The 19,889-nt window shown below is 50.4% G+C and overlaps 1 protein-coding gene across 1 annotated transcript in view; it reads right to left on the reverse strand.

Moving 5' to 3' along the window:
- Positions 1 to 18,328, reverse strand: part of HPCAL1 (hippocalcin like 1) — a 117,521-nt gene extending 99,193 nt beyond the window's left edge. Inside the window, exon 1 of the mRNA XM_019970710.2 lies at positions 18,022 to 18,328. The gene's annotated coding sequence lies outside the window, so the exon portion shown is untranslated. The remainder of the gene's footprint in view (positions 1 to 18,021) is intronic.
- Positions 18,329 to 19,889: the final 1,561 nt, after the last annotated feature.

The following is a 19,889-nucleotide window of genomic DNA, read 5'->3' on the forward strand; positions in this document are numbered from 1 at the left end:
CCAAAACTCCTGGGGTTCTCCTGGCTGGAAGGTGGCGCCTTTCGTTGTCCAGTCTCTGAGCACAGGGGCCCTCATATTTGCTATTCGCTGTGCCTGCCACCCTGCTCAGCTTCCACGTGACCAGCTCCCTCATTTTTTCCAGTCTTTGCTCAAATGTCACCTTCTCATTAGGCTTTCTCTGATCACTCTACTTAAAATTTCATTTCTCACCATCCCTCATAAATACCTCTGGCCCTTCACTAAACTTATTTCTTCCACACCTCCTTTTTCTTCTTTTTGGCTGTATCATATGGCTTAGGATGTTAGTTCCCCTTGGGATCGAACCTGGGTCCTCAGCAGTAAAAGCCCAGAGTCCTAACCACTGGACCGCCAAGGAATTCTCCCTTTGTTCCCCCTCACATCTTCTATTATCACTATATTATACTAAATTACCATATTTTATTATGTATACACTATACTATACTCTGGGCTTACCAGGTGGTGCTAGTGGTAAAGAACTCACCTGCCAATGCAAGAGACATAAGAGACGTGGGTTCGATTCCTGGGAAGATCCCCTGGAGGAGGAAATGTCAACCCGCTCCAGTATTCTTGCCTGGAGAATCCCATGGACAGAGGAACCTGGTGGGCTACAGTTCATAGGGTTGCAAAGAGTTGGACATGACTGAAGCAATCTAGCATCCATATTATATCATATACTACAGTATTATAGTATTATGCTACATATTGAAAGTTTACATATAAAGTTTACATATAGTTTACATATAAAGTAAACTTTAGTTTACTGCTTCTTGTGTTCAGCTAGAAACATAAGCCCTGAGAGTGCAGGATTTCCACTGGATATTCTCTAGTGCAGAGTCTGGCACACAATGGGAGCTATGTGAATGAATGAATGAATGAGGGTTGGCTCATGAGAGAGCACCTTTCCCAACCTAGGCATTCTCCCCAAGCCCAGTCTCTGCTTAAAGGGAGACTACTCACTACATGGTTCCTGCCCTTAGGAGCCCCGGGCCAGGAGGTGACTGGCCAGGACCAGAGCTTTGCATATGGCATGGCCGTGTGAGCCGGAGCAGCCGTGCCCCAGGAAGAGCAGACGCCTGAGCAGGCCCAGGGGACTTCTTGGAGGAGGCAACCCCTGAGCAAGGCTAGGAGTTGTGAAGGCAATCTGGGAGGATACAGGGGCAAGCAGAAGGGTGTAGCAAATGTTCCTGTCCTCAAATGGTCGAGAATCATAACCCCAAACCCCAGCACCAGCTCCCTTAGCAAGGAGGCCAGATATGAAGAAAGTCCCTTTCAAAAAGAAGAATAAAGAAAAACGTCCCTGAGAGTTTTCTACCAAGTCCCCATCCCACCCCTCAGTCACTGACAAAGGTGTACCACACAGCTGGCTGTAATTCAGGAGCGGGTTTAAGGGGAGCTGCTTGCTCAATATATGATCTGACCTGAGCCAAGCTGACTGCCCATATTTCAATAAATGTCTTTAATCTGAGCAGTAAGTTCCCAGGCTGCCCAGCACACAAACAGCCAGTCACTCCCCTGCCCAGCAGGGGACAGGAGCAAAGACGGAGCAGATCCAATGTTCCAGAAGGAAGGAGGAGCAGAAACAGATTTCCACGTCCTTTGTGAAGCTCAGACAGAACATTCCCCAGCTCTCTTCTATGGACTAACATCTTGCAGGTGGAAAATGAAAACCACAGGTTAATCCCAGATAAGAAAAAGGAAAAGGACAGAAGACTGGGAATTCAAATTCCACAGAGGGAGCCAGAAAGACCCTGCTTTTTTAGGCAATCATGTGTCAAGGGCAGCAGGATGTGAATAAAAAGGTTGGTAATGATGATGATGGTGATGGTGGTGATGATGGTGATGGTGATGGTGATGGTGGTGATGGTGGTGATGGTGATGGTGGTGATGGTGATGATGATGGTGGTGATGGTGATGATGATGGTGGTGATGGTGGTGATGATGGTGATGGTGGTAATGGTGATGATGATGGTGATGGTGGTGATGGTGATGGTGGTGATGGTGACGGTGGTGGTGATGGTGACGGTGGTGATGGTGATGGTGGTGATGGTGATGGTGGTGATGGTGATGATGATGGTGATGGTGGTGATGGTGATGATGATGGTGATGATGATGGTGGTGATGGTGATGGTGGTAATGGTGATGATGATGGTGATGGTGGTGATGGTGATGGTGGTAATGGTGATGGTCCTTATATTTATACAGCAATTTGGAGTTTATAAGAAATGTAATGGCTATTTTTACAACAATCCTAAGAGGGACGTTCTATACTTCCCATTTCACAGATGAGGCAACAGATGTTCCAGGGCAGTGCCTGGCAGACCCAAGGGGGACCTGCATGAAGAAGGTGAGGGTGGGTGGTGTTTGAGCCTCAGGGAGGAGAACAGGATTGAGACAGAGTGATAGAGGTGCCTTTTTCTCCTTTGAAAAGAATGACTCTGTTCCCTGTCCATTAGATGGGAAGGAAGTCAAGGCAGGATCAGGAAGAGACATCTCCAGTTCTGTTCAAATTGGAGCTCAACTAGTCAGGATGTCCCTAAGCCCAGGGCACGTGGGGCCTGTTTCCCTGTTCAGATCACAGCATCCTCTGAGGCTATGAGACCGAGATCTCTGTTCAAATCCACAGGGTGGAGTCTGCCACTTTCTCAACCTCACCGACACCCAACAGAGCCACCAACTCTGTTCCATGACCAGGGGCAGCCTCTTCAGACTGTGACAATCCCACTCAAGGTCCCAACCAGTTAAGGAGCTTGTACAAAACGGGCTGTCCAGTGGTGGGGCTGCAGGAGGCCTGTGCTCATTACCAACCCGCAAAAGGGAAGGATATGAGAGGATGTGCCTTCTGCTGAGGAAGTGACTGCACAGAAGCACAGGTTGGGAGAGAGAGGCTGGGACGCCCACCATGGGCCTCTAGCTGCTGATGCTGGGACAGGGGGCGGGGTGCTCTGTTTCTGTGAGATCAGAGGATGCTGAAGCCGAATGGGATGCAGCAAGGAAGGAAACTGCCAGGTTTTTGACAAGACCCAGGGGGTACAAGGAGCTTTCTACACTGTTAACCATCAAGCGGTTGCCTTTAGAAACTGTTAGATGGAGAGAGACCCAAGAATAGGCATGAATAGAATTTTTTCATGTATAAAGTTATGATAAGCAGACTGATAAAGCACTGTTGCACATTCTGGAAGATGCTCGTGAATAAAAACAGCTCAAACAAGTCAGCAGCTATGTCATCCCTCCAACAAGGCCCAGCCCCCTCGCCCTGTGGGACAGTGAGCGGGGTTCAAGGCCCCTGGTTTGGCAGTGGCTGACAATATAAACCAGGGCAGCTCAGACCAGGGCCCCCCTTGGCTTCCGGTTGCCTTGGGTCACAACCTTAATATAAGCTGCACAAGGGCAGGCCCACCACCATCTTGCTCATCAGTGTATCCCCCAGCTTGGCTTATGACACAGAATTATCAAACTAATTTGTTCAACTGTCTGGGGCAATCACATTCACACAGAAGAGAGCATTCTTAGTTTTATTAAAAGATTTTTTTTTCCAGTTGCTGTTTCAGGATGGGTGTTCCTTCAATGCATTTTAAGCATTTTGATAGGAAAAGTAGGGTTATACAGCATTATAAATTAAGCACACAGAACGAAGGGCAAAATCATGTCAGAAATCCCCTTGTAAGTCAATAAAACATCGGACCTTTGTTTAGAAAAATTTAATTCACAAACACAGTTTCAGGAATATCACAGAAAGTGAGGTTTATTCCTTCTCCAGGACAAATGAGATACCCAGGAAACCAGTGGGACACACCCGTCTCCATGGTAACCTACCTGTCTCCAGTGACAGGAGGGCTTCCTTCCTGCCGCCCTGTGGAACGACACAATAACCTAACAACTGGCTTTCAAAAATAACAATTTCGGAACACAGGAGCCAGACTAATTTTTAAAAAATATGATTTCCTCATGGTGAGCATTCTGAAGTAATTAACCAGATGTGCATGTAATTTTGCTGGCAATTATATTTTTTCTCAAGATCATAAATATGGACGCTAGATTATCCAAGAAACTATAAGCTGGCACTAAGCAAGTAGCAGAGGCAGCCTCTGATTTCTCACATTTTATAGCAATATTATTTGCCTAGAGAGACAGCCCAGCCCCAAGCATCCCTCCCCTTCATTCACTCTGAAATTAATCTTTCATATTAGCCAATTTCTCTGATGGCTGGCTTCACCTTCATAACTTTCCACTGCTGACTCAATATCCTGGACTCAGACAGATTAAACCCCTGAAAAATGATGGGAATAACAGCCTAAGAAGCCTTTTGGAGGGACACCACTGAAAGTCAGGCATGGCCCTCAGAAGTACTGAGATGGCCCTGCTCACCAGCCCATAAATAAAGACAGTCAATCCAATGTGAGCCCAAGGTCAAGTCAAGTCAACCCAACATCAACCCAAGTCCAAGGCTGAAGCAGCAAAGGCATGGGGCAGGGGGAAGGACTATCCCTGGGAGTCCTTCAATTCACAGCTGAAGACCAGCAGTTCCACTCTGGGGGAGTCAGGAAGGAAGAGCCAGGATGGGGTACCAAAAGTGTTATTTTCAAAAACAGGAGCTGAAAAACATCAGCCTGAGAGACAAATAGTAAAGGAGATTATTCCTGGAAGAAGGCCACTGCATGAGCACTCGGTGATGAGAACAGAGAAGGAAAAGCGGGGGCGGGTAGGTCCGAGGACATCAAACCACCTCACTAAAACCTTGTTAAAACACCTAGCATCAACACAGTAGGACGCTCGAAGCCTCCGTCCAGGTCAAGACACAAAGTGAACGCCCAGATTCAAGCAGCACCTGCTGATTATATACAAACTCTACCCCTGCCATGTTGAAATGGTGAATTCCTTGGGAGACTTGGAACGATTTTTTTTTTTTTTTTGGAACGATTTTTTTATATCCAAGTTAATAGAGTTACTCAGTATTGAATTTAGATGAGATTAACAAATTCTAATAATGTAGTATGATAAATTTCCATTAATTCAAATCATCACAAGTATGGAATTTATGGGTTCCAGCTAGTCTGACTATAAAAAGAAACTTTGCTAAGTAAATTAAGAGGATAAACAAGATTATCAGAGGAATGCCTTCTTGAGGCTCCTTTTTAAAACCTTTTTTTTTTTTTTTCCCCAATTGCAAAACAAATATAGGCCCATGAGTGAAAATTTAGAATGTACAGCAACACACACACACACAAAAGAGAAACTCATGATCCCACGGAGCTTCCCAGGTGGCTCAGTGGTAAAGAACCTGCCTGCCAATGCAGGGGACATGGGTTCCATCCCTGGGTCGGGAAGAGCCCCTGGAGGAAGAAGTGGCCTCCAGTATTCTTGCCTGGGAAGTCCAATGGACAGAAGAACCTGGCAGGCTACAGTCCATGGGTCACAAAGAGCTGGACATGACTGAGCGAATGAGCACACACACACACACAATCCTGCCAGACTCGACTGCTGTTAACAGTTCAGCATATTTCCTTCCCTTCTATTTTCTCTGATCTTTTTTTCCCTCCTAAACATAATGGGAATGAAGTTGTCTGCACAGTTCTACATCTTGCTTTCCAGCCCCGTATTTAGACGACACATTTAAATTGCTTGTTTTCAACCCCTTTAGCAAACACCTACTAGCTTACTATCAGAAATGTGTTCATTTCAAAGTATTCTCTGTAACTCATTAGAAAGACCAATTTGAGGTGAAAGCCAGTCAGGAATTTACATCAGTACATACACTCTCATCTGAAAATAATACAGTCACTTGTCTTGTACAATACTCCCTACTTCTGACTTCTCTCTGGTTTACAGTTAGTCAAAACATGAAGCTCAGTTCACCAGTTTCTTAGATCATGAGTGGCATGACCTCCCAGGAAAAAATAGAAGTGCCCCATTACACCCAAGAGGGCAACATCTACATCCTCTAACTGGCTTTTCTTGCCAGCATGTCCTCTTAGAGGAATTGTAAACAGTTTCCAAGAAAGGCGCAGATCTAGAGCCTAAGATCTCAGCTCAATTACCAACCTTCTTCCGTGCTCCCACAGCAAATACCCCGCTAAAATCAGGCTCCTCCTTGGTACCGGGAGTCCTTGTCTTCTTAATCTCAGTTTCCTTAAGACATGGCACCATCCCGGGCACAGGAAGTTATAAAAAGGCCTTGAATGGATGGATGGATGAAATACAGAGAAGTCCTCTCCCTAACCCCAGTACATTCTGCCCGACCCCTTCCTTCTAGTTTGCGCTCCACAAATGGGTTCTTCAGTATTCTCAGTCTCTCTGAATGGTAATACCAGCTCCTCACATAGCAATTGCATCTGTTTCCTAAGAGGTTTGTATTTGTTTGTTTGTTTGGAGGGGCTGACTCTTCCTTGTAGTGTGTGGGCCTCTCTAGTCGGGCGTATGTCCTGAGACATGTGGGATCTTAGTTCCCTGATCAGAGATCGAACAATATCCCCTGCAGTGGAAGTGCAGAGTCTTAACCACTTGACCGTCAGGGAAGTCCCTCATGTTTACATTTTTAAGCATTTTTCCTGGTTTGTAGAGTGGGCAGAGAATTTAGAGGCTATCTAGCCCCAAGCTGCTTTGACAAATGAGGAAACTGAGATCTGGAGAGGAAAAACCGCTCACACCAAGTGAAAGCCAGACAATAACAGGATGACGGGGGGATGGGGTTCTCTCCACCAGCCCACGAAGCTGCAACGCCTTTCAGACCACTGTCCTGCAGTTCCCATGAACGTGTAAAACACTCGCCACCAGCGACCGCACAGAAAGCAGCATTAGTGCACTGAACCGTCCAATCACACATTCAGGCCTGCCCAGCAGGCCCCTTAGCCAAGGTGCTAAGTTTTAAATAATTCAATTCACCCACCACCCTACAGTTGAGAGAAGAGGATGGTTCAGCCACACATCTGGACATCCACTGTGTCCCAGGCTCAGTGCCAGGAATGGGGGCACCACGGAGAAGAAACCCACAGGTCCCAGCCTGCAAAAAGGCCCACTGCCCTGAGAGAGGCAGACAGCTGGGTACTCAATCTGCGAGGTTAGGCTCCGGAGACGCTCATCAGCAAAGGACCTGGAGAACATACCTGGAAGCCTGAGCGGACTGTCCTCCCAGGAGGGGCAAGGGTGACACTGGCTCCCCACTGGGCCTAAAAGAATGAGGGGTGAATCCGCGAGGGCCCTCCAGCTAGACAGACAAGCATACATCTTATATCTTGTGCACGCACACACATACACTAGTTCCACTTATCAGAGAGGGATACATTCCAAGACCCCCAGTGGATGCCTAAAACTGCAGTCAGTACTGAACCTTATACATGCTATTTTTTTTTCCTATACAAATACCCCTATGATAAAGCTTAATTTATAAATTAGGCACAGTAAGAGATAAACAACAATAACTAATATTAAAATAGAACAATTATAACAATTCACTGGAATAAAAGTTATGTAATACGATCTCTCTTTCTCTGTCAAAATATTGTCTTATACTGTACTCATCCTTCCTGTGATGACATGCGATGATAAAATGCCTCCACGAGATAAAGTGACTGAATGACACAGGCATTGAGATGTTACGTTAAGCTTCTACTGACCTGATGCTGTGTCAGGAGGAGGGCCATCTGCTTTGGGTGGTCCTGGATCACTGAGCCAGGGGGACAGAGTGGGACAGTGTGAGATTTCATTATGCCACTTAGAATACCACGAAATGCAAAACTGGGGAATTGTGCCTTTCTAGAATTTTCCATTTAACATTTCTGGGCCTCGGTTGAGCATGGGTAATTGAAACCGTGGAAAGTGAAACCCCAGATGAGGGGAGACTACTCTCTAAACATGTATAGATTGGTTCATTATAGAAATTGGCTTACACGGTTTGAGGCCAAGAAGTCCTAGACTTTGCCATGCACAAGCCGGAGAATCAAGAAAGTCAGCAGTTCAAGTTCAAAGGCCCAAGAACCAGGAACACTGAAGTCCAAGGACAGGAGAAGACAGACATGCTAGCTCAAGAGAAGAGCCAATTCCTCCTTCCTCCATCTTTCTGTTCTACTCAAGCCCTCAGTGGATTAGCTGACGCCTCCCCACATTGCTGAGGACCATCTTCCTTACTCCATCTACTGAATAAAATGCTAATTTCTTTCAGAGACACCCTCACAGACATACCCATACATAATGTTTTACCAGCTACCTGGGCATCTCTTAGCCTTGTCACATAAAATTTAAAAATAAAATTTAATCTGACACATAAAATTAATCATCACAGATGAGATCTTTCTAAGCATCATCCCGATTAGTTATTCTCTGAGGCCATTTTCAGAGTAACATTCCATCATCCACCCATTCGGGGGCTCTGTGCCTACCATCCTGTCGTAACTCTCTTCATTAACCCCCTAATAGGAGGGGGCATCCCCCAAAGAACAGCAAATATAGCAGAAACGGGCTAGGAGCTGCAGCAGCCAAACGCTGGGAAGCAATGCTGAGACTGAGTAATGATGACGCTTATAGTGATGCTAGTAATCACGATGGTGATGGTGATGATGAGGATAAGGATGATGTGGTTGAACTAGAGAGCCAACAACTGGCCCAGGACAACACACGGGGGAAGGAGCTATGAGTGGGGGGAACACAGTGAGACCTTGACCCTGCTTGAGTGTCCCGGGTCCAGAGAACCTGGAATCCTTTACCTGTGCTACACCTTCCCCTCCCCTACTCACACCAACCATGCTGAAACAATTCCCAAATGCCTAAGTTTTCACTTTACAGCTAGCTCTGAGAACTATCAGCCAGGCCATATTGTTTTTAGGTCAGGTAATAGTGAATCCCCTAGAACATATGCTAATAAAAAGCCGCAATCCTTTATCCTATCTTTAGAGAGAAAGAAGAGGAAAACGCAATCCCCAGAGAATAAGAAAGCCTACGTTTGGCCAGCAAGAGAGCGGGGGCCTCAGCATCTGTCCCAGGCCTGCCTGTGCCTTTACTTACCGGGAGGAAGAAAGACCCCCAAATGAGCCGGAGCAGCCACTACGCCCCCCACCCCTGGACGCTGTGCCAGGCTGCCCAGGCTGCGTCACCAGTGGTGGCACTAGCCCCGGTCACTGAAGGATCTTTAATAAAGCCTGGCTCCTGCCGCCGCCCCACGCTCTGGGGAGGGCGGGGAGGGACAGAGAGGGCGAGCCTACCACCAGTCCTGTCCCCCCTCCCCTCAGGGGACACCACCCCCCGCCCCCCAACGACTCAGCCACGCCGGTAAATACAGAAAATTGCACGACGTTGTCACAATCATCTTGAAACCCAGGCGATTGATTCGGAGAGGTTCTCAATTCTCTAGAAACCCAGGCAATTGATTCGGAGAGGTTCTCACTTCCCTCCAAAAGTAGATTACAGAAGCAGAGAGGACAGAGAGGATGGGAGTGACAGGGAAGGGTGGGGAGCTGCCATTAATTCTGTTTTCTGGAAAAGTCCTGTTAAAGCACAGGAAGGAAGCTGAGACCTGAGCATTTTGCTGATGGAGGGAAAATGGCGCTTGTGATCCATACCTGCGGCTGCTCGGAACCTCAGTCCTGCCCACATTGCCAGCAGTCCCCTTTAGCCCATCGGCACCCACTTGTCCAAACTAATAAATGCTTTCCAAGCGCCCCAGGGGGAAAAGAATTGGGAGGGCGGGTGTGTCTCTTAATGGTTGCGGAAGAACCCGCAGCCCTCCAAGTTCAGGGTCACCGTGGCTGCATCAGGGACCCTGAGAGACTCTACAGAAGATGCAAGCTGGGACAATCCAATGTGGCAGCTCCCCAAACGCCAAATAATGATACCCCTCCCACCCCGCGCACCGAGCTCCCTTCCACACACATTCACAGGCTCTCACATCACGTGCCTGGTGACCTCAGTCTGGGTCAAAATGTGCCTAATGAAACCAAATTTGGAAAGAAATCCTCAGTGCCAAGGAAGAACTACAGCCTCCTCCATTTCTGCAGACAGGTGACCAGCCCAACGGGTCTTCTATATCCAGGCTTCATGAGATTGTCTGATGGGGGGCCTAGAACCCCTTCTTGTTCCTGAGTAAGTTCAGGCTCAGAAAGCCTCACTTGGCCAATAAACCACAGAGTAGACATGGACCAGAACCCCCATCCCTGGTCTTTCCACCTGACCCCACCCCTGGTCTTTCCCCTGGTATATTGCTGCAACAACCCCGATCTCTTAGGAAGAAACAAGACACCGCCACTGTCCACTGTGAAAGCTCTCTGAATCAGTGGGGGAGCAAGACCACTTGTGACCTGGGGGTCTACACACCAGGCCCACGTGGACCCATACACACTGGGTACATAATTTCTGTGTCTCGGGCTGCACACTTGTAAAATGAAGTTTCCTTCTTCCGCTCTTTTCCTCAGAGAACAAAAATGATGCAAGAAGAAACTTCTGAAACCCACAAGGCATGAAAACGCAAGTATTCCCTCCCTTCCCCAGGGCCTCCCTCCATCTACAGACCAAGAGATCTCTCTGCATGTCTCACACTTACACTGAGTCACTCCTACATGGTCAGCTGTGAGCCAGGTAGGAAGGAGTTTACATTGCTTGAGAGGCAATGGCAGGAAAAACTGCAGGGCAGCCCCTAACTAGCAAATATGCATGGAAAACAAAGTAATTCTTGGTTCCTCTATTTTCTGATTTGGGCATTCTCCCTCCACGTTTTCATTTCAAAAAATGAGTTTGATCCCACTTGCCTCACACGTACCTGCTGAAGTAATCCAGTGCAGCAGGGCCTCACAGCACAATGACACACACTGTATTTTTTAAAAAAATATTTACTTATTATTGGCTGCACTGGGTCTTCATTGCTGTGCACAGTGTGAGAAGCTGGCCTTTCTGTAGTTGTGGAGAGTGGAGGCTACTCTAGTGCCGGTGCGCAGGCTTCTCACTGCAATGGCTTCTCTTCCAGCACGGCGCAGGCTCTAGGGCACACGGGCTTCAGCAGTTGCAGCACACTGGCTCAGTACTTGTGGCTGGTGGCCTTAGTGGCCCAGTGCAGGGGTGATCTTCCCAGACCAGGGATCAAACCAGTGTCCTCTGCATTGGAGGGCAGATTCGTAACCACTGGACAACCAGGGAAGGCCACCCTGTACTTTAAATTCCAATACCTTGCTGGATACTCAGGAGTTCACACAAGAAACTTAAGGGAGGCAACTTCATTCAGGCCAGTCAACATGCTCTGGGCCTTCCAGGTGCCCAGTGCTGTGCCAGGTGGTAGACAAGGGGCCAATGAGACCTGAGGCTCCTTCCAAGAGCTTGCCAACCCCCAGGGAGAGAGCACTGGCTCCTTCAGAAGCCAATTCTAATTGGAAGACTCCAAGAAGGCCTCCAGGAAGAGGCCCTCAAGCCAAATCTACAAAGCAGGGAAGAAAAGGCAAATCAAGAGACAGAAAGCCAGAGGGTGATTGCCCGGGGCCAGGGGTGGGAACAGGGAGTGACAGCTTATGGGCATGAGGGAGCCTTCCAGGTAAGGGAAACATTCTAAAACTGGGTTGTGTTGTACAACTCTGTAAGTTTACTTAAAAGTATCAAATAATACACGATTTTTGGCTGTGCAGTGAGGCTTGTGGGTTCTTTAGTTCCCCAACCAGGGAGCAAATCCTTGCCCTTGGCAGTGAAAGCATGGAGTCCTAACCACTGGACCACCGGGGAAGTCCCATCAAACAATACACTTTAAATGGGTACACTTACCCCAATGTTCGTCGCAGCACTGTTTATAATAGCCAGGACATGGAAGCAACCTAGATGTCCATCAGCAGATGAATGGATAAGAAAGCTATGGTACATGTACACAATGGAGTATTACTCAGCCATTAAAAAGAATACATTTGAATCAGTTCTAATGAGGTGGATGAAACTGGAGCCTATTATACAGAGTGAAGTAAACCAGAAAGAAAAACACCAATACAGTATACTAACGCATATATATGGAATTTAGACAGATGGTAACAATAACCCTGTATACGAGACAGCAAAAGAGACACTGATGTATAGAACAGTCTTATGGACTCTGTGGGAGAGGGAGAGGGTGGGAAGATTTGGAAGAATGGCATTCAAACATGTAAAATATCATGTATGAAACAAGTTGCCAGTCCAGGTTCGATGCACGATACTGGATGCTTGGGGCTAGTGCACTGGGACGACCCAGACGGATGGTATAGGGAGGGAGGAGGGAGGAGGGTTCAGGATGGGGAACACATGTATACCTGTGGCGGATTCATTTTGATATTTGGCAAAACTAATACAATTATGTAAAGTTTAAAAATAAAATTAAATTTAAAAAAATAAATGGGTACACTTTACAGTATGTAAATTATACCTCAATAAAGTTGTTAATTTAAAAAGTCTTTAAAGACTGAAGTAGGAATTTAGTGGATCAAGTCTGGGTGGGAGGAGAAGGAAGACACCGTGTCCACTGGCCTGCCTCACCCTCGGAGTCCCACTTCCAGCCTCCCCGGGTCCCCAGCTGCCTCCAGAAACATGTCATCCTGCAGCTCAAACAGTGCTTCTCCCCAGGCCTGGGGCCAAGGCAGGAGCTGCTCTCCAGGCACCTGTCAACTCCACCAGCTCATTGGATGGTCTCCCCACCCCACAACTGCAACCAAGCTCCCCGGACAGGGATGAAGCCCAGGCCCAGCTTTCAGAGTCAGGCTTGGAGCAAGGCTACAGAAGGTGTTTAGCAGTGGGCTTCTCTGGTGGCTCAATCTGTAAAGCGTCTGCCTACAATGCAGGAGACCCGAGTTCAATCCCTGGGTCAGGAAGAACCCCTGGAGAAGGAAATGGCAACCCACTCCAGTACTCTTGCCTGAAAAATTCCATGGATGGAGGAGCCTGGTGGGCTACAGTCCATGGGATTGCAAAGAGTCGGACACGATTGAGCGACTTCACTTTCACTTTTCACTGAAGAAGAGAATGAACCTGGGGGGTGGTCGGGGTGGAAAGGGAGATGAAGAAATCGAAAAACTGACCTGAGGACAGCATGCCTGCAGCAAAGGAATACAAGCTGAGCTCCAGCCTGAGGGATGAGGCTTGGCTGGGTGTTGGGAAGTAGAGGCACGAGGGTGGGGAGAGGGGTGGGGCAACAGGGGGCTGACCCATTAGATGGGTGGAGAAAGAAGGGAGAAGGGGCCAGAAACTCAGGGTGGGGTGGGATGTGTGGAGGGACTCTAGGCTCTGCTGTGATGTGTGGTAGCACGGAACACTTCAAACCAGTCCATCCTAAAGGAAACCAACCCTAAATATTCACTGGAAGGACTGATGCTGAAGCTCCAATATTTTGGCCACCTGATGCAAAGAGCTGACTTATTGGTTAAGACTCTGATGCTGGGAAAGATCGAAGGCGGGAGGAGAAGGGGACAACAGAGGACGAGATGGTTGGATGGCAACAAGTTCATGAACTTGGGCAAACTCCTGGAGATGGTGAGGGACAGGGAGGCCTGGTGTGCTGCAGTCCATGGGGTTGCAAAGAGTCGGACACGACTTGGTGACTGAACAATGAAGTGTGAAGCACACAACAGCACTGGGTCAGAGCAGTGGAGAGCTCACCGAGGTGACAGCAGGTGCCCGACCAAGGGGACACCTCCCTCGCTGAAGGGGACACACAGCAAGGGAAGACCAGCTAGGATCACAGGCTATTCCGGCAATCGGGGAAGACCTCCCTGAGCGGAACGACACATCCCCCAAAACTTTCTTCCTGTGTCCAGGATCATGGCGGCTTTATCCAAGGAGTAAGAGTTGAACGATCCTGAGTGTTTCTTAGCCAAGGGTCAGAAACCTGTCACTAGCTCCTCAAAGAAGACTCCTCATCTAATGAGGCAGGCCCACCCCAGTCTCCTGGCTTCCTGTCAACTTGGGTTGTACCTGAAACTAGAAAAAGAAACAAATACCCAGGAAACACAGCAGCTGGATTAGCAAGTGGGGGTGGGGGTGAGGGGTGCACTGGGTTTATGAAGGAATATAAGTACCTGACAAGTGAAAGTCGCTCAGTCCTGTCCCACTAGAGTGGGAAAAAAATAAAAGAATACTGGAGTGGGTAGCCTAATCTTTCTCCAGGGAATCTTCCCGACCTAGGAATCGAACCAGGGCCTCCTGCATTGCAGGCAGATTCTTTACCAGCTGAGCTACCAGGGAAGCCCCTCTGAAGGAAAATGAAAAGGTAAAAAGAAAGCATCCTGGCTACCCCAAAGCAGCAGGGGAGGGAGCCTGAGGCCTTTCAGAAAGTGTCTTTACTTAGTCACGTGTCACGAACACCAAGATGTGAAGCTTTGCCTCTGAAATTCAATTTGACTTGAAATGACACAGTCAAGGTGAGGCTCTCTGAAAGGATTCACTGTGCTTTTCAGATGATTTTTAAAAAAATTCTTTAGACTTGCACCTTGTTCAGTGCCTAATACACGTTCCACCTGTCAAACTGTATGGATTACCTGAAGTTACATGAAATCCACACTAGTAGATTCCAACGCATTTTTTTCCCTTCTTTTTGGTGGAAAGTGATTTGAAAGAGTTTTTTCCCATGTGGCAAGAGGCACCAAAAAACCCTAAGTCTGCTCTGCTGTCTCCATACACGATTACCCTCCATCATCCTGATTGGAAACTGAGCCCAAAGGGAAGAGGATAAGACCCACACGAGATGCACAGATCTGCAGCCTTGCGGGTGGGCATGAAAACATATAAGGAACCCGAAGAGACTACAGGAGAATGGTGAGTCCCAGAGTAGAGTGTGATTAAGCCTCCAAGGGCTCTCTTTCCCCAGCACAATGACATCAGAGGCTGACAAACTAGCAAAACACACATAATCCCCCGTCAAGTCTGAGCTGGCAACTCATAAACTGGAAGCATCAACCTGCAACAAACAAGCACAGTTTAGGTCTTGCTGGAACACTAAATTCTCATACAAACCCAATCCTCAACCTAGATAAAATGTCAGCTGCAGACAGGCTTACTCTCCAGTGCCAAATAAACTCTGGGGCTCCTCATTAATTTAGTATCCTGGATTATCAGACCGTGGCACTTCACCACTTTCAAAGGGGCAAGGCAAGGTCTTATCGTAAGTTTGGGGGAAGGTCTGTTGGAGGAAGGGGAAGACGGACTACTCGGATGCACAAATACTCACCATGGTATTTCATGTTAATGTTGAAATTATGTGTGCGGAGCCCTGAGGGCAGGAATTGCAAGCCCTGGATGACAGCCCTACCTCTGCACCAGATGAAACTCCACAGAAGCTCCAGGTAGAAAGGGGGCTTGGTGAGCGCAAGGCCAGGGCTAGGGAGTGTGGGCCAACGAGACCCCACTCCTTGACCTTCTGTTTTTCTAATTCTGCACAGCCCTGCGGCCAGAAAGGGACTTTAGAAGAAATCCTAAAGGAATTTGTTCAAGCTTTTTGTCTTGGAGTCTTTCTCGAGAAGGGCTTGTTGAAAATGAGTGGGTCATTGGCTAGTGTTGGGGCAAATCTCTGTTCTCCTGTGCATCTGACTCCCAAAGCAAGGTCTCCCAAATTATTATCACACATTGACGTATGCGTCCCAGCTTACAAAAATCGGAACACAAATGGAGCAGGCAAGGCGAGAACATGGCACCACATCCCATGGCAAGCGAGAGGCAGAGTCCCTGGCCCTTTCTTCCAACACATTATCCAATAAAACCTCAAGAGCTCAGTAATTACAGGCACTTTCAAAAGTGAAACAGAAAAAGATCTAAGTCCATGACACTGGTTTCCTTAAGACAAAGAGCTGGTTTTAACTCAGCGGGAGGGGGAAATCCCAGCTTTTGGTCTGTCTTCTGAGCAGACAAAGTCAGACTGATTTTTTTTTTTAATATTATTGTTGAAATCTGATTATGAGGATGAGAATAGGATTCAGATCAACAGCCCTCTTCTCCTCTAGGATATAAAATCTTTTTATGGAAACACGAAAAGCAGGTTGCATTCTTAGTGTGCTCCTAACACGAACTGAGGATGACAAATTAGCTTATTATTCGGTTCCCCTGGCCTGCAATCACTGTGGATATCTCAGGGCTTGGGTCCCAGCGGAAGGCAGACCAAAGAAACTGAGCCAGAGGTTTCTGCTCCTGTGTCATAGAAGCCTGCGGAAGCTTCCTTGAGAACACCAGCCGAGAGCATTGAACACTTGGAAAGGCACCCAGACCCAAGCGCAGCCCCTGCCCACTCCATGCCAGCGTTTCATTTTGAGAACCACATGTACCATGAGGTCAGCTGCTCCTTTGCTGAAAGTTGTTTTTTGGTTTTGTGTTTCTTTTTTTTTTCCCCCGTCTGAGAAGGGTCCTGAAAGGAAGAAACCAGAGATGAAGGGGAGGAATCCCAGGCTATGGCAGAAGGCAGGCGGCTGAGCAGCCCCGGCCAGCTCGCCCTGCTGGATCTGAGCAAGCGCTCTGGTGTGGCTGGCCGGACTCCGCCTGAAAGCAATGCTGGTTAGAGCTGCGTGCACAGTCACTGCAGTTCAACGAGCAGCAGGTTTGACACTAAACATTAAAAATTAAGGCGTGGGACTTGGAGAAAAGAGTCCCACGCAGACCCTCAGCTTCCTGCACAAGGCTGATCAGAGGGAAAAGGGATATTGGGGCGGGGTGGGGGGGGAGCGGGGTGCAGAACGTAGAGCGTTCGATGCCAGCGCCCAAGGCAGGACTCGCCATCCTGACAATCATGCTCCTCTAGGGGGTAATGGATGTTGGCGGGGAGGAAAAGGGGGCAGCCTTCCCGTGACCAGGCCTGGTCAGGGATGCCCCGGGAGCCCGAGATGCGTCTCTGCGGGGAGTGCCACTTTCTCACCGCTGGGCTCCCAGAAGGCAGATCCGCAGGCCCCCAGGGAGTAGGCACTTGTTGAACAAAAGGGCTCCTGACTCCCGCAGCCTCTGCTTTCGGCCAGGAGAGGGACCCCCGCTCGGGCGCGCCAGGCTTAGCGGCTGGAGAAGGGCGAGCGCCCGGCGCTGCGCGCTCCTGCACCTTCCAGGCGGCGGCGGCCAGGAGCCGCGGCGGGGAGACGGCGCCGCCGGCCGCCTAAACTTTCTCGGGTCTCCGAGCTTCGTGGTTAAGTTAGGGCGGCGGGAGAAGCACATGACACACGGGGCGGGGCATGGGGTGGGGGGTGGAACAGGAGCGTCTCCCACGATAAAGGGGGAAAGAAAGGATTTTTTTAAAGTGAGACGCTAATCCAGTTAACATAACACCTACTGTGTGCCCGGCACTCGGCCGAACGAGAGCGAGCTTCGATGTTTCTCATTTTATCCATCACGACAGACCCCGAGGAAGGGGGGAACTGTCCCCATTTGATAAGAAAACCGCGATCCGGGATGGTGGCGTATCGGGCACAGGTGGCGCGGGCGCTAGTCCCTGCGATGCCCCGGCTCCTAACTCCGCCGCAGGGCTCTGCCCGCCGCCCCTCCGCCTGGGAAGGGGCGAGCAGATGGCCGCTGCGCCGGCCCCCTCCCCTGGCCAGAGCGCACAGGCGACTCAAGTGGGCGGCGCGGACTTGTCCCCGGGTGGGGGTCGCCCGGCTGTCCCCAAAGCCCGGGCTAGCCACCCTCCACCCCCGGCCTCGGATCCCTGCTCTGTCTATAGCTCCGCACTGCGCCGGCCGGCCGGGACCCGCGCGGCTCTGCGCTCGGGTCTGGTCCGCCCACGCCCACCTTGCCCATCCGCACCCCGACACGCACAGCCGCTCACACACGATAAACACTCCGCGCACTGGTCCCCACCAGCAACTGCGCCCCGACACGATTCCACAAACGCAACCCCAGAATGTGCCGATTCCAGCTGCACACACGGATGCCCCACGAGGACACGCCATTCCAGGGACACACCGCCGTACTCAGTCAACCACAACTCCACAGCGCAGAGAAACACAATCACCCCGGCACACGCGCACACAAGCACACACACGCACACACACACGCAGAGAGCCCGACCGCAGCACACGCCCCGCACCACCCGCAGCCCAACCCCTTTCCTACCTGCTCCGTCGCAGGACGCGATCTGCCGAGCTCCCCGAGCCCAAGTTCCGCGCCGCCGGCGCTGGGGGCGGGCACGGGCCGCTGCGAGGTACTGGCGCGCCGAGGCCGGGGAAGGGGTGCCTATGAGCGCGGGCCTCCGTGCGCCCGCAGCCGCCGCGCTGGCCCTGCGCTCATCGCCTCGCGGAAAGACAAAAGGAAGCCGGCAGAGAGGGAGGGAGCGAGGTGGAGGCGCCCGCGCGTCCGCAGAGCCGCCAGTCCGCCGCCTGCAGTCGCCGCGGCCCGCCCGCCAGCCCCGGGAAGGAAGGGGACGAGAAGGCGGGGCCCGGAGGCGGGGGCCGGAGGCGGGGCACGAGCTCAAGTTTCCTGCGGACCCGCCCCCGCTCGACCACGCCCTCCATTTAGCCCCGCCCACCAACCCACGGCGATCCCGCCCCCGGCTCTAACCCCGCCCCCTTCTGGCCCTGCAGCGCCCCGCCTCCGCCCTCTCCAAGCCGGCCCCTTGCTGCCTTGACCTGGTCGTAGCCCGGCGTGGATCTCGAGGCAGGGGGCGGAACCAAGCGCCAGCTCCGCCTTCCTAACCTTTGGCCCCTGGCCTGAGAGTGTGGGAGAGGCCTGTGGGGCGGTGCCCGGGAGAGGACCGCCCCGCGTCCTCCGGGGTTCTCTGCCAGGAAGTGTGGCCCCGGTGGCCCAGGACGGGGAAGAAGCCTCTCAAGTCGCCCCAGGCCGCCGGCTAGGCCCCTTCTGGTACCACCCCCCTGCCCGTCCCGAAAGCAGATGGCACCAGCCTTCCCGCGCCTGGTTCAGGGAAGGAGCCCGGGGCCTGGCGGAGGGAGGCCTGGGTTCCAGTTCTGGTCGCCTTTGCTGACTGTAGGCCGTTTGGACAGGTCCATGGACTCCTTCGGGCTTCCCTGGTGGCTCAGCTGGTAAAAGAATCCGCCTGCAATGCGGGAGACCTGGATTCGATCCCTGGGTTGGGAAGATCCCCTGGAGAAGGGAAAGACCGTTACCCACTCCAATATTCTTGGACTTCCCTTGTGGCTCAGCTGGTAATACACCTGCAATGCGGGAGACCTGGGTTCGATCGCTGGATTGGGAAGATCCCCTGGAGAAGGGAATGGCAACCCACTCCAGTATTCTGGTCTGGAGAATTCCATGGACTATACAGCCCATGGGGTCACAAAGGGTTGGACATGACTGAACGACTTTCACTTATTTCACTTAGTATAACATCCTGAGGTTCATCCACGTTGGAGCATGTGACATGATTTCCATCCATATTAAAGCTGAATACTATTCCATTATATGTAGAAGGGCTTCCTTGATAGCTCAGTTGGTAAGGAATCCGCCTGCAATGTGGGAGACCTGGGTTTGATCCCTGGGTCAGAAAGATCCCCTGGAGAAGGGAAAGGCTACCCACTCCAGTATTCTTGGGCTTCTTTTGTGGCTCAGCTGGTAAAGAATCTGCCTGCAATGTGGGAGACCTGGGTTTGACCCCTGGGTCAGAAAGATCCCCTGGAGAAGGGAAAGGCTACCCACTCCAGTATTCTTGGGCTTCCCTTGTGGCTCAGCTGGTAAAGAATCTGCCTGCAATGTGGAAAACCTGGGTTTGATCCCTGGGTGGGGAAGATCCCCTGGAGAAGGGAACAGCTACCCACTCCAGTATTCTGGCCTGGAGAATTCTATGGACTGTACAGTCCATGGGGTCACAAAGAGTCAGACACGACTGAGCGACTTTCACTGACTTGGACTCCTTCAGCCTCGGTTTCCTCACCTGTAAAATGGACAGGAGCAGGCTTCTTCCGGCCTCTCCCTCCCTGACATTCTGTGGGTCTTCGGTCTCTGTTGAAGAAGGGGCTTGGTTGCCATCT

This window comes from Bos indicus, chromosome 11 (assembly GCF_029378745.1).
Source record: "Bos indicus isolate NIAB-ARS_2022 breed Sahiwal x Tharparkar chromosome 11, NIAB-ARS_B.indTharparkar_mat_pri_1.0, whole genome shotgun sequence".
In the NCBI taxonomy this organism is placed as follows: Eukaryota; Metazoa; Chordata; class Mammalia; order Artiodactyla; family Bovidae; genus Bos; species Bos indicus.